Here is a 14,610-nt window from a genome sequence, read left to right as displayed (position 1 = left end):
CTGTCCAAAAAAATCCATCTTAACTTGCTGCGGCCTCTTTTACTTCTAGAGATCAGGGAATGGGGCTGGTCATGAGGTTCCGGTCAAGACAGGATCCCTGCTCTTTTACTCTCCTCATGCACTCCCAACTAATAGTGACGCTGGTAGTGACTACCATCATTGCTGTATGTCACACTTTGCCTCTTAAAAAGGATGCACATTTTAAAATATTTGCTTTTTTTACATACTATGATTTTGGTAAACTGACAAAACTTTCCTGAAAACAGCGAGAGAAGGGAAAATTGATAGTTTCAATGGCAGCCCACATAAACCAGGATGGAATTTAATTAGAGGAAGAAAGGTTTCCTGCAAAAGACTTTTCTTCTCATTGAATTTGAGGGAAGACAAATTGGAGCCTTAGATATAAATTATCTGCAATTTTCTGTTGTTGCTTGTTGTTACCAAAGTAAATTCTGGCTGTATTTAGACTGCAAACTGGGGTAGGAATTGAAACATTTGGGGCAGACTGGGCTATAGACAGGTTGAGACATGATCTGGAACAGCTCTGTAGTTACTTTTACTCCTCTCTTCCCACTTACTCCTACTTACAGTTATTTTATCTGTTGAAACAAAACCTCACATACACAAAAAAGAAGGGAATTATGTTTTTACCAGAAGGCCTTGTTATGTAAACAACTGTGGGAATGAGGCCTAGGGGAAGGCAATAGAGATAGAGCCATTAAGCTCCAAGATTTGAGGCGCTCTCATAAACTTCATGTGAAACAGAGTCTTGTATCAAATGTGCTTATGTTTGCTCACAAGGCTATGGTTGCCAGATAGAGACTTAAGTGTTTTTCTCGACAGGGAGGCTAAAATAGGTGTAAGGGTGCATGCATCCCATTTCATGTAATTACATTTTTTGTACTGCTGGAAGAAGATGGAGTTGTTTCTTTTCCTCTGTGACTTTCCATTGGTAGGCAGCTGATTCTGTATGATGATTTAATTAAATTAGGAAAGAGTTAAAATATGTTTCTTTCCTTGTCTCTTTTGAGGACAGAATAATGCCTGGGGATATAGGACTGTAGCAATCCCTGTTCTACTTGACTTGAATCAGGCTTTTGCTCAGTTATCACGAAAGATATTCACTTGAGATGTCAGAGATTATAGTTCAAGCTGTTCTTTAGTTGCTAATACCAAATGACTCTGCTCTATAAGGAGAAATAATGATCTGAGTAATTGATGTAGTGATTCACTGGCATGAATTAGACATAACCAAACACTGAACATCTGCTATAACCTTTGCAACTGATTGGAGTCTGGCTTCTTTGAATCAGGAAAGACTGCTGTGTTGATGGCATATTCTGTCTGTCTTGAAAAAAATCACTGAAGAACAGAATAACTGACTATTTGGGGTTGGAAGGGACCTCTGGAGAGCATTTCGTCCAAATTCTGTGCTCAAGCACAGACATGTACAGCTGTTTGTCTAGGACTATGTCCAGACAATGTTTCAATATCTCCAAGGAAGGAGACCTTACACCTCTCAGAGCAACTGTACCAGTGCTTGGTCACTCTTACGGTAGGAAAGTGTTTCCTGATATTCAGAGAGAACCTTCTGTGTTTCAGTTTGTGCCCATTGCCTCTGGTCCTATTACTGAGCACCATTCAACACCTGAAATTTTGAATTAAGAAATTTCCTTCTAGAGAAATCTAGAGAAATGGAGAGAAATCTATTTAGTCAATACTTGAATGCTTTTAATTACACTGATTGTTTTCAAAGGCTTCTAAGAGGATCATATAAGATTGCTGTTGTACTTTGGGTTTGTTACTCTCTACTCCCCAACTTCTCACAAGTTGCTTTTGAGAAAAGATTTTTCATTCTTTTTCACCAATCATTTTTAGACAAGTAAGGAGACTGGAAACACGCTTTTGCAGTTTAAATCATGTGGGTTTTAGTCCACACGTCAATGTAGGATGTGGTTGTGTCTGCCCTTAGTTTGTGATGATAATCTCTACAGAGGTAAAAACTGCTTAGAATAAACAAATTATTAAATACCTTTTGAAGGAGAAGAGGCAAGTGATAGGGAGGAAGAGAAAAAGTCAAGTTAAATGAAAGGGAACTATGTCTAAATGGACCAAGACTGTAGTCCAGTGATAACACCTCTCTACGTTCATTGTGGTTTGAGACATTTATTTTCACCTGATGATTTAATGCAAAATGCAGAAAGATGGAACTAGTAACCTCATTGCCCTTTCTTTATATAAAGCTTTCTACTAGGATGAAAGGCATTCTTACTATATTTCATTTTTGACTGCTCAACTTTTGGACACGTTCATGTGTTAAAATTTCAGTTAGATAATCTCAAAGTTTAGGAAGGTTTGTAAAGGGAGTTAATGGCACTCATTTTACTAAAAAAATATACTTAGATAAAATGTTAGGGTTCTGGATGGAGAAGACCATCTCTTAAGGGACTGAAACCAAAGCAGTGAACTTTACACTGAATACTTACTAGTGACAAATGTTCTGAGCTTTTCCTCCTAAGGACATTTAGAACTCCTTTCACAACATAATTATCAATTAGACAATTTGAGAGGCAGCACCTCTGTAGCAGGTGTAAATGCTAAGTAGGTGGCTCAGTCATGTTAAAAACGGTGAAGATAGGTTATAAGAAAAAATGAAAGCTTCTCCAGAGAAGAGGCTCAGAGGTCTTTGTGGAGTCTGTAATTTTGAGTACTCACCAAAGTTAAGGAGTTTAGTGCTTAGGTGTATCTCAAAGGTTTTAGTTGGTCTGGGTGGAGAAATAGAAAATAGAGGAATATTAGTCGTAACTAGTTTCCTGTCTTGACTGATAGTGTGAGTTTATTCTGCTGAGTCTTTGGAGTGGGTTTTTACTTGTGTGTCTGTTTACTTTCAATCCTCAGAGTTTCTGCGATGGTGGCTGGGTTAAAATATACTGTGATCTCAGGAAACTTGGATTTTAGTGATTATGTTATGGATGGAATGACGGCTGCTGCAAGAAGGATATGTTCCTCATTTATCTGTCAAAGTAGGATTTTTTTGCTTTGTGAGCAGTTCACTTGCAGTTCTGAACTTAGTAACATTGTGTCATGGCATCATAGGGTCCAGAAATGTCAGAGGCTCCCCTTGGAAGGCATCAGAGCAGGTCCTGTCAGCCAGGGCCTGTCCCCCACCAGCCAGTAGCAGGGCAACCAGGGGCACTGGAGCAGCCTCAGCCCTGGGCATCAGGCACCTCTGTCAGGCTGAGGCCAGGCCGGACCATTCACCCGATGGTGGTACCGTCTCAGCAGGGCCATGTCCAGGCAGGGCAGGGCTGTGGGGAACTGGAGACTGGCCCTGCTGTGGCACCGCTGGGCAGGGGCTGGTGGCCCTGGGGGGCTGATGAGGGCTCCTGGGCCCTGGAGAGGGTGAGGGGAACCCCAGGGACAGTCAGAGCTGGTGGTGCCCTCAGGGACGTGCTGGGTTGAAATGCTTTTTGCCAGAACTTGTTTTGGAGGTGCTATAGAGATGGGTCGCATTCTATAATTTGCCTCTAACAAATTAGTTTCATTCTGGAGAACTGGGAAACAGAATGAAGGTGAAAATGAGTAAGAGCTCAGTTTTCAAGAGAAGGAGGTCTCAGAACCTCTGCCATTGTTGCTGTCAGTCGGGACCCTCTGCCTTGTAGCTCTGGCAATTTCTCAGTTATGTCAACACTGAACTGGAATAGCCTCCCTGTGCGTGTCCTGTCTATCAGAAAGGTGTTTTGATAGTATAGAAATGAAAATTTATGCAACTAGATAGGAAAATCCGTAAGTGCAGGCAGATTTTGATGCTCTCATTTCAGTTTGATGGTTGGGATTGCAATTTCTCTCACCTTATGCTGCATTTTTGTGGGGTGTGGGAAAAACAGCTTAGTGGCTTAACCAGCAATGATAGTATCTGATACATCACTTATGTAAAGTAAAGAAAAAAACTTTTCCACTTTTGAGAGGGTTTTCATTTATGAATTTTTCTTGAATGAATTTTTAGTCATTCCAGTCTTTCCGGCTATGAAAATTTTAAGGGAATTTCTTCCTGAATTACCTAGGATATTGAAAAAAATCATAAGGGAGAAAGTCAGATGTATTTATCAGAGTTTGCTTGTACATAGGCATATCTAATTTTAACGAAGGTAATTGCTTTACTAGTAATAACTTGGAAGTGACAGAGATAATTAACATTACCTCAAGCATAGCAAGAGCCTTGCTGTAATAATAGCTGTTTAAGTGCCTTTTCATACATTTCTTGCTGTTAGTTTCAGAAACAGAAATAATATTAAAAGGCCTAAGGAGACAACTAGATACTTGAAGTGAGGACTAAAAGATGATCTGAACTCCATGCCACTGGGTGGATTATTCTGTCTTCTATTCATTTGATTCCCTGTCTACAGCCTCTGAATGCTGTACCTTGACAAGCTTGAGGGCTATTATGTGGAGCTCTTGCTGTTCCATCTGATCTTTAATTTCAATATGTCTCAGCGTGGTCTTGAAGCTCTCTTTGGATTTTGTTTCTTTGACTTCATTTTTGTCCTTAGTACTTTTTTTTTTTTTTAATCTTTTACCCTCTGCTTTCTGCTGTCTTTCTCCCTAAACTGTATTTTGGCCTCCTTTTCCTCCTCCTCCTTAATCTCAAGCTTGGCCTTTCTCTTATCCCTGCCTTGAGATTCAACCTTTTCTTTTGACACAGGACTAGCACTCTCCCCTTCTCTTTGACCTTAGACTTAGCATTTCTCATGTCCTTTGGTTTTTCTATGTCTTGTTCTACACGCTTTTTTATCATTGTTACTTTCTGGCCTGAAGTTTCCCTAAGGGGATTTATCATTCCATTTACCATTCAGAATTTCTTAACACGGCAAATTGCTCTCTTCTGCATCATCAGCATTTCTCTGGTGTGTGTTGCTGTTTTGGGCTGAAGCTTCATGAGTTTAATTCTTCTTGACTTCTCATAGCAGTTTGCAAATTCTTGAGAAGATTTGTTTTGTTTGATTCAAAATGAGTCTAACATCTTTGTTTCTAGCCTGCTTGTTGTATTTTGGGTTTATTTTGTTCTTGGGTTTTTTTAATTTGTTTTTAGGTTTGATACGGGGTTTTTTCCCCTCAGCATGTTTATCTTTTTCTGGAACTTTTCATGTTTTTGATCTGTAGTATTAATTATTAGGTTTGTTTGTAACTTCATTGTACCAATACTGTCCCCCTTTCATTCTTTAAGTTTTTTAATGAAATGTGTATTATATGCTAGTCAGATATTTACCTTCAGTTATTCTCCTGATGAGAAGATTTTAATCTGTTTTATCTCCTGTATCACATATGACATCTTTGTTTCGGCACGTGGTTCAGGATGATTCTGATATAGCCCACATGAGTAATTAACCTATGTTTTGCCAATCATGTTAGCAAAGACTCATATCTAAACAATTTTGAAGACAAGAAGATTTCTCAAGAAATGTTAGTACTTTTTTTAAGAAATAAGGTCCACTGCAAATTCACATTACTTGTTCCTAGCTGCCGTCATGCCTTACACACACAGCTTCATTCTTCCTCCCCATCTGTATCCTGTGGAGAGGGCATCAGCCTTTCCATTTCTGTGTTATTCCTCCTCTGCTGCTGCAGTTGTATGTTTGGTAGCAGCCCATTTTCTCTGAAGAGCAGTCTCTGTTTATTGCTCATGTTAGGCTGTTCTGCCTGCTTATTCTGTTCATCTTTGGTCTCTGCTAGAGCTTTTCCTGCCCTTAGGCCTTGCCACAGATTTGTACAATCCTATTCTTTCTTCTTCTTGTAGTTTCTCTCTGAAGCCACCCACCCATTTTGTGGGATATTTCAGTTACTTGTGGCTGAACCTAGTCCCTCACCTCTGGCTTCAGAGGAGTATCAGCCTTTTTTTCCTGCTTTCTCTGACTATGCTACCACAAGGGCATCGTTATGGGACAGGCAGAAGTCGAGACCAGAGGTACAGAGAGGTTCATAGGTTTGACTATTCAAAACAGAAATAGATGAGCAGAGAATCACAAGGAAATTACTATGTCAGAGGGAGAAAGAAGAAACACAGGTTTCACCATGTCTTTCTGATCTGCTTGAAGACAAGGAGTATAACTCAAAATATGTGCATTTCGAGGGAATTGTGTAGATGAGAGGCTTCCTGTCTTCTTCTGGTGTGCTGCTTTCAATTAAAGTTTGAAAACGGGTTTGCAAAATGGGAACTTTTTTCGTGTTGGTGAATTTCTTCTCTTTAGGCAAAAAGAGAATTACTGCATATTTAGCAAAGGAAAAGTTACATTTCACTGTCTTTGCATTATTTGATACTTAATTACATTTGGTTCAAGTAAAGAAAATAAAGTACCACCACTCATTTCTTAGATATCAGAAAATCAACATTACCTCAGTTGGAGTATGTGAAGAGCGGGTTGTTAGTTTTCTAACTTAAAGCCCACACTGACTCATGAAGATTAATAAGTCTTCTAAATTCAGGATGCCTATTTTTTCCAACTAAATACAAAGGAAGCCTATGGCCGGATTTAGTTATTTCGCTTTCAAATACCTTAATTAATGACAAAAATTATTTCATTTGCATATTTCTGATACTCTTCTAGCTGGTCTGTGTCTATTTCCTGCTGTGAGATCTACCTCTAGCTGGCTTTCCTCTTCTGAACAACCCTCTCCTCCCAAACTGTCCAGGCAATAAACAGTTGAAATAGCAACATCTGCTTAGCTGAAATTCTGACTTCTGGGCTATTGATGTGGAGGGATCATTATAGAATTGCCTGGATGCATTTGCCCATGCTCTCAGGCATGAAGTGTGATTCTTGGGGTGTTCTGTGCAGGGCTGGGAATTGGACTCAATGATCCTGATGGGTCCCTTCCAACTCAGCATATCCTATGATTCTATGACCTATTGTTTAATCACTGATTTTATGTTTATAGTTCAAAAGACTTGAAAATTTAATTGCTATGAAATGTGTCAATACATGGGAAGTTTTCCAATTCAGCAGTGGAGAGCTTATTTTGGAAATTTTCAAAAGAAAGAACTTGATATGAAGCTGAATCAATGGAAAAAAGGTGGTAAACACTGTTAAAGTTACAGATCTAAAGATGTATTTAGAAATGCTAAGATCGAATTCAAAAGAGTACATTTTCTTAGAGAGACTTCATGAACCTGTCTGCTCAAACAGAAGTTAATTAAAATAGTCCAGTAATTGTATTGAATAAAATTGAGTATCAAAGAATAAACATATTTTTTTTGCTTATATCTAGGTATTGCCAAGGGCTGTCAGAGGTTTTGGAGAGAGTGGGTCATCATGTTCAAAACAAAACAAAATTTTTATGAGACAGAGATTTTAATTCACAGAATCTTAGAATATGCTGAGTTGGAAAGGCACCACAAGGATCATTGAGTCCAACTCTTAAGCCTGCACAAGACCATCCCCAAGAGTCACACCATGTGCCTGAGAGTATCATCCAAATGCTTCTTGAACTCTGGCAGGCTTGGTGCTGTGACCACTTCCCTGGGGAACCTGCTCCAGTGATCAACCACCCTCTGGGTGAAGAATCTTTTTCTAATATCTAACCTAAACCTTCCCTGACATATTTCTCAGGTAAAGACTAAAATAACTGTGTAAATATAATAACCAAATGTCAGTCTTAGTTGTTTCTTGTTGTATCACCTATAACATCAGAGACAGTTGTGATAATTCTGAGAAATGAATCAAATAAGTAGTCTTAAACTGGGTAACATTAAAACTAGGGTGATTATAGCACCATTGGATTCAAGTTACATATGCATCTGTGGAATGGTGAGCAAACCTGTTATAGATTTCAGAAAAATATGCTTAGAAGAACTGCCAGGTTCTTTTAATATTTTTCTTGAAATTTTATAATTATGAGGAAATCAGTTGTCACAAATATGAAAATAAAATAGCTTTTCAAATAATAAAAGTATATGTAGATGATGCCTAATTTTTTGCTTCAAATTTAAATTCTAGTCTTTTAATATGTGTACCCATGCTTCCTGATATAAAAGAAGTGCAGTATTTGCTGTTGTTTTTTTGAGAACAATTGACTATTACAGAGATAAAGTCTAAACATGATCTGTAAATGCACAGTGTGGTTTACTAGAATATATAAAGTTTAAACTATTAATCTAGTTGTCTACAAAAATCAGTCTGTCAAGGGTAACTAGAAAACATTGTAAGACAATCTGAAGGCGAAAAGGATAAACCCATAAGTACAAAGATAAACTTGGAAAACCTAGTGCACAAATAGTGCTTTCTTCATTCATTTTTATGCTTTAAGCTGGAGACTATTTTGGTGTCATGGAGACACAGTAAATGCAATCCATGTGTTTACCAGTAAAGCTGAGGTGAGTTTTGTTCTGTTCTATTCCTGTAGCAGGAATTAAGCTATAAAGGTTGCTGAAATAAAGAAATGCAAGTTTAAAATAACTGAGAAGGGAAGCTGTGTTAGCCTTAGTGGATTTTCACTGCCATTCACAGCCATTCCTTAAATCCGTCCTTATTTCTTATATCCTAGGTTTAATCACCTATTATTGTTGGAGAACTGGAATGGCTGTCAGAGTCTACGTGAGCAGTGAAATCTCCAGTAAAAGTGCCACTGTCATGGGGAGAGATTTAAGACATTATTGTAGCTTGCAATAAAGATTGTCCTAAACTTCAACATCTGATTCCTCAACGGGTGTGTACGAAAAGTTGCAGCATTGCCAGGCTTCCCCTGTAGCAAGTGTCCAGATGGACACTTTGACAGTTTAGCTAGGGTGTTTCACACATAAGGAATTCTGCTCAGCTTCCATATTTAAGAATTTCTCCTTTCCAAACGTGTATTTAAATAGGCATCCACTGGTACTTATTTCCAATTTGTGAAGATAATCACTGTGTTTACATAGAATTGAGACCTGTGTTTGCAGCTGTTACAATGAATTGCACTTACAGGGAGTGGTTTGGCTGTAGTGAGTCAAAACATTCATGAGAAAGTATTCATTTTGTTTTAAATTGCAGAATCTGCAGTCTCTGTGAGGATCAACTTAGTGAAAATAAGAATAAATGATAAGAAGTGCCTTGGTACTTTATGAGAGATACAGAAATAAATATACAGACAGTGCATGAGTTTCTCCTGCAAAATGTGGGCAGCTATAAATGCCATAAAATCAACTTTGTTGGCTTTTGACAGAAGTATTTCAGCTAATAGAGTCTTGAAACATATTAAAATTACCTGAAATAACTTTCTTGACACTATTAAGGTTTGAGTATTAAGTTGCAGTGTCTCAAGATAGTCCTGACAGAACAGACGGTTGATAAATATTGGTATTTATATCTAAATAGTCTATCTAAAATGGATAGACTTTTGAGAAATAGTCTATCCATTGAAATGTCATTTGAAGGGTAAACTACAGTTTTGAATTACACATAAGAAAGAATAAAAAATAGTCAAATGTCTTTTATAAAAAATATTTTAATTTTTTATTTTATATTTGAATATGTATAACATCTGTTAATACAGGTGATTTACTAAGTAACCTTTTGTTCGCTATTTGTGACTCATAAACATGGGTTTTTTTTAATTAATTTACTGAAGAGCACTCACTATATATTTCTTCCTGACAGGAAAAACTGCTGTAATGAAAATGACACGATGCTTCCTCCTACGGGGGAATTTTGAAGCCTTCTCAAAAATACAACACAGTGGTAAGTACTAAAAATATGTTCATAACAATTCTGTTTTCTGTAAAAATGCGTAAAAGAAATGATAGCAAGTCTCTGTTGCTGGTGTTCTTAAACGTGTTTGAAATATATGTTTGCAATATACACATCCAGTTAAACTGTTTGTTTGCTGTGTGTTCATACTATGGGATACGGAATAGAGTGCATTCTCAACAGTAGTGCTCTTTATGTGCTTATTCATGATAAACATGAATTATTATTATTTTTCAGTTCTGTAAGTATTGAATGATAACAAATAGTTTGTAGTTAAAAGACATGGGATTAAACCTGGCTATTGTGCCACTACTACTCAGCAAGGTTTGAGGTTTCCAGGCCACAGTGTTCCAGATAGAGCTGACAGTCTCCAATTTGCAAGATAAAGTTGGGTTTCTAAGTTCTTATGGGCTGTATTAAAAAGGGCTTGGTTGGTGTTTCATATTGCTATCATAAAGATCTATTTTTTCCTCTCATTTTGTTAGCAAAATATGAAATAACATATTTTAATATATATATATAGCATACATACAGACACACACATAATTATATGTATATATATATACATACATATATAAACATTCTTATTATATCAATATGAAATATGTGACAAGGGTTTAATTTAGAAATCTATGCATAGAATATGGTCTATTTATAAAACACCTTAATCTAATTACCATTCATTCATGCTGCGCCTGACACACTGATTAATAAGAAGGGAATGACCAGAATAGTTTCTCTGATGCACATTCTTCCTTCTCACTTTATATTATACAGGAACTTCAAAGCAGATGTGATTTTTTCTGTAATCATTGCCCTAGCTGTAGTACAATGACGTTTCAATTTCATATTAACACTGGGTCCTAAATTCAAGGAGAAGGAATAGTAATAGATCTGATGTGGTAATAAAGTTGTGAATAAGCAATAATTCAAAGTCTGACAGGTTAGTTATGAGAATCAAGGGTACCATTACGTGAAGTGTAAAATTCAGACAAAGAAAATAACAGCTTTGAAAACTCCTGTGACTTTTGCATCACTGAACCATGTTTATTCCAATTTGTAGCAATTTAAATGTAATTGAATAAAAAATAATTCATGAACAGGAACCTGTTTAATAGTTTAGCATCCACAGTGATTGTGATAATAGCTGAATTCTTAGGGGTTAGTATAGCGAGTAGTACAATATGCATGAATGCCGTACATAGAATTCAATTACTTACTCCACTTCAGAGAATTAGGGACATTTTTTTCAGGAAAAAGGCAAGCACCTGATATAAAGAATACAAGGTGGATATCAAGAGTACAAAGCTGACGAGTACAAAGATGAAATAATAACTTAATTTCTTTGGAACTAACAAATTTTGGTAGGTTTACATAGTCTTGCACTAGAATAAGCCACAGCCATGTTCTGGGAAGGGAAAAATCTCATCTCTAGATCTATCTCAATACACTGAGACAAACCACGGAAGCTGGGGAGAGGAGTCTGAAGGGGAAACTGAGGGATAGTGTGATTTTAGTTTTCTCTGTTTTCTCAGCATTGTGTTTGTTCTTCATAACACAGGAAAGAAAAGCCAGAGATAAGGAGTAGAAAGGGAAGAAAACAACATTAAAACAGAAAAGTGAGATGGAGCCTCTTGATGTCTGGCTTTTAAATCACACTGCAAGTTAGTGGACACCAGAAGCCAGCTGTGCCTTTTGAAAATTTCATTGTTCATGTGAAGTGATAATTGGACTATACATTAAAAAAACAAACAAACAAGCAACAAACAACAGGAGAGTAGAAAATGAAGTTATAAATCAGCATCAAATTTATTTCAGCTTCTCTGCTTGCTAATTTCCTGAAATATAAGTAGCTGCACATTTCTATTCAACTACCACCCCCAAGGTACTCAAAGATACACAACAGAAAATATGTGTTAGTTTCAAATTTCGTCTGAAAAAAGGTTGTATTATGAGAATTTTTTCAGGAGACAAATAGAAATGGATCTGAAGGCTTTCAGGAAAATGTATAACCCAAGCCAAACTAATTTTGAAGTTGTATTTCCAGCAGACATTAGGGATACATTTGGATGAATAAGAGAACTGAGAGTGTGTGTATAATTATAGGTGTTGGTTCCAAAAAATAACTAGATATGGTAGCTTGGAGAGACTGTAAATGTGACTTTTGTTATATTGTACTCTTATATTTAAGAGAAATACAGAAAGAAATCCCTAAATCTTGAACACTTTTACTTCTTACTTGCTATCATTCTCATCCAGAATTCCAGATAGAAATCTTCAACATAAACCAATGATCTTCCTCAAGAAGCAAAAACATTATGTTCGGAGTATGCAAAAAGGGCTTTCTGGCAATGCACAATATAGTAGTAAAAACTGAAGCAAAAAAATGGCCCATGCTTTGTCCTCAGATTTTGATCTTACATCACATCAGAAGTGTGAGTTTAAATGGTGGAATTTCATTCTAGAATCCCAACCCCTGACAGCTGAATGTGCAGATGGAGCCCTGTGGTAGTCTATGAAGTGCTGTGTTGTTTCTTTGATGTAGCCACATACTGTCAGATTCTTGATCATGTACTCAGACTCTGATCAAACCTTCTGTCTTGTATCATTTATGATAACAAATGTGAAGGAAAAATAAAGCCTTCATATTAGAAGGCAGGAATAAATCATTCCATTTCTAGTCTGGAGAGTTTCAGGAAACAGATCAACTCTTAATTCTCTGAGGAAAATCAGAGCACAATATAACTCTCATTCGTAGAGCTGTCAGCTCTCCTCAGCCTACTTTTCAGCTCTTCGGATTCAGTGTTGTTGATCGAGATCTTTGCTTTCCTCTTGTCAGAGTTTATGGCTGTATATGGAAGTGTGCTCAGCTGAGCAGTCCAACCTCTGGTTAAGCAATGCCTTCAACTCCTCCAGTTTTCTTTTCAGGCTCTCATTGTATTTTACACTCTTAGGTGAAAGAAAAATGCTCCTCACATTTTTTCTGTCTTGATGAAACATTAGCACAATTTTAGCATGGAAATCCATCAATTAAGTAGGCTCCTAAGACCTGTACTATGATATATAGGCTCTGCTGCCATTATAGTGTATATTCTTCCTACCAATGCTCTTAATTTTGAAACAGAAGTAAGGAAGAGAAGAAATCAGTTTAAATTCTTCCTTTTATAAAGATAGAAGGTATGTTTTCCATAGTGAAAAATAATTGATAAGCAGGAGCAATTGATGAAATTATCAGCTGAACATCTCAGAACTGATTGTCTGGTCATGTTAATTAATTGAGGCTAATGCTCAATATTTCAGTAGGTTTCCAAATTGGAAACTGAACCTTCTTCAAGAAATTTTAGTAGTGTAAATTGAGTTTAACACCTACCATTTGGAAATTTAACCAAGCTTTAATGAGATTTTGCCTAGATTTGTTTGCAGGATGTTCCACAACTCTCTATGTGTCTATACATTTGTCTTCAGGGAGTCCTAAATCCATTGCAGTTAACTGTGACTCAGTTAATATAGAAAAAATAAGTAAAGTTGCATCATCTGCTTACTCTGAGATGTTACTGGTAAATCTAATCTTAGAAAAATCTGTTACATCACTGATACTGTGGTGTATTTTCCATTGAAGGTGGAGACCTTCTGTGAGTAGTGGAATCAAAACATTTGGATTCTTTAATGAATATAAATGATTCCTTGCCTCCATTTGAATTCAAAGTGATGTATCCATTAATTTTTTATTCCCATATTTAGTTATCTCTTATAGTATGACTGACCTTAAGTACCTAAAAGCAGGTAAACCCCAATGATCTCCATCAATATGTGAATTTATGAAGAACCCAAGTGAGAAATGGAAATATGAAGCATTTGCAAATGTTATTCAGTTATGAAATAACAAACACCAAAACTTTCCAGGTCATTAAATTTACTTTCAGATGGCAAGGTATTGAGTAATTTAAACACTTCTACCTAAATTCATTAGCTTTACTAACAGCTTTTGGGAGCTAGTTAAATAATTTTATAGAAGTATGAGTCATGGTTGTCTTAAATCTTTAAGAAACATAAACTACTCTTATCTAAGTAACATTTCCATAAATACAATTGATTTTGCAGAAAATGAATTTGAACACAATATTACAAAAAGTATTGTACAACAATAACAAAGAATGGTTAAAATTGTGTAATTTCAGCATTATACAGACTGCATGGATAATGGGAGTTCACTGAATCATAACATCATGACTAATAAGTAAAAGTGAAATAGAAAATAATCACACTGTTTTGCATAGGCGGCTCATTTGATTGATTACAGGTATTTTTTGAAGTTCAGTCATGTTCAGTTCAAAGAACTAGAGTGCAAATTTTACTATCTCAGTGTTTGAACTTGAAAAATTTAAATCTAAAAACTTGAAAATTTAAATCTACTGTACTGAACAATGGGTAGTGATGCTATATCTGTTTCTACAGGGAACTTTAAACTCTTAAAAAGTTCAAAACAGCTCAGTGTTGTTTTTTTTTTTTTTCATAGAACAGTAAAGGTTTTGAGCACAAGGTTCCAGTGTAAATTAATTACTTGTGAGCAGTTGTCCTCATCTTGTCAAGGTTCAAAACACACTGCAACTGCATTATTAATCACAAGACTGTGATTTGTTTGTTTTGTTTGGACAACTCAGTAGTTGATGGGAAGGGAAGACCATCTGTATCTCTTAATATATATCCCTTTACCTGCCGTTCAGCAGCTACCTTCCTTCTTTTTTATATAAAAGGAACAGCCCTGTATAACAGGAAAATCTTGTGTCCTCCTGGCATTCCCATGACTTAATTTGAGCTCTGCACCCTGAAGTTCAAGTTTCTTTTAGAAATAACTGACAGAAAATGATCTCTAGGATCATCAGCTCTAGCTTCT

General features: G+C 36.5%; 1 protein-coding gene across 2 annotated transcripts in view; it reads left to right on the top strand.

Moving 5' to 3' along the window:
• The window catches only part of NLGN4X (neuroligin 4 X-linked), a 184,092-nt gene that overhangs the window by 20,006 nt on the left and 149,476 nt on the right, over positions 1-14,610 (top strand). For both annotated transcript variants that reach the window (XM_027675120.1, XM_027675121.1), the window contains exon 2: positions 9,627-9,707. The gene's annotated coding sequence lies outside the window, so the exon portion shown is untranslated. The remainder of the gene's footprint in view (positions 1-9,626; positions 9,708-14,610) is intronic.

Source organism: Neopelma chrysocephalum, unplaced genomic scaffold (genome assembly GCF_003984885.1).
Source record: "Neopelma chrysocephalum unplaced genomic scaffold, ASM398488v2 Primary Assembly neopelma1_25, whole genome shotgun sequence".
NCBI lineage: Eukaryota > Metazoa > Chordata > Aves > Passeriformes > Pipridae > Neopelma > Neopelma chrysocephalum.
Note: the sequence above shows the minus strand (reverse complement) of the source record. Positions and strands in the feature narration are given on the sequence as shown.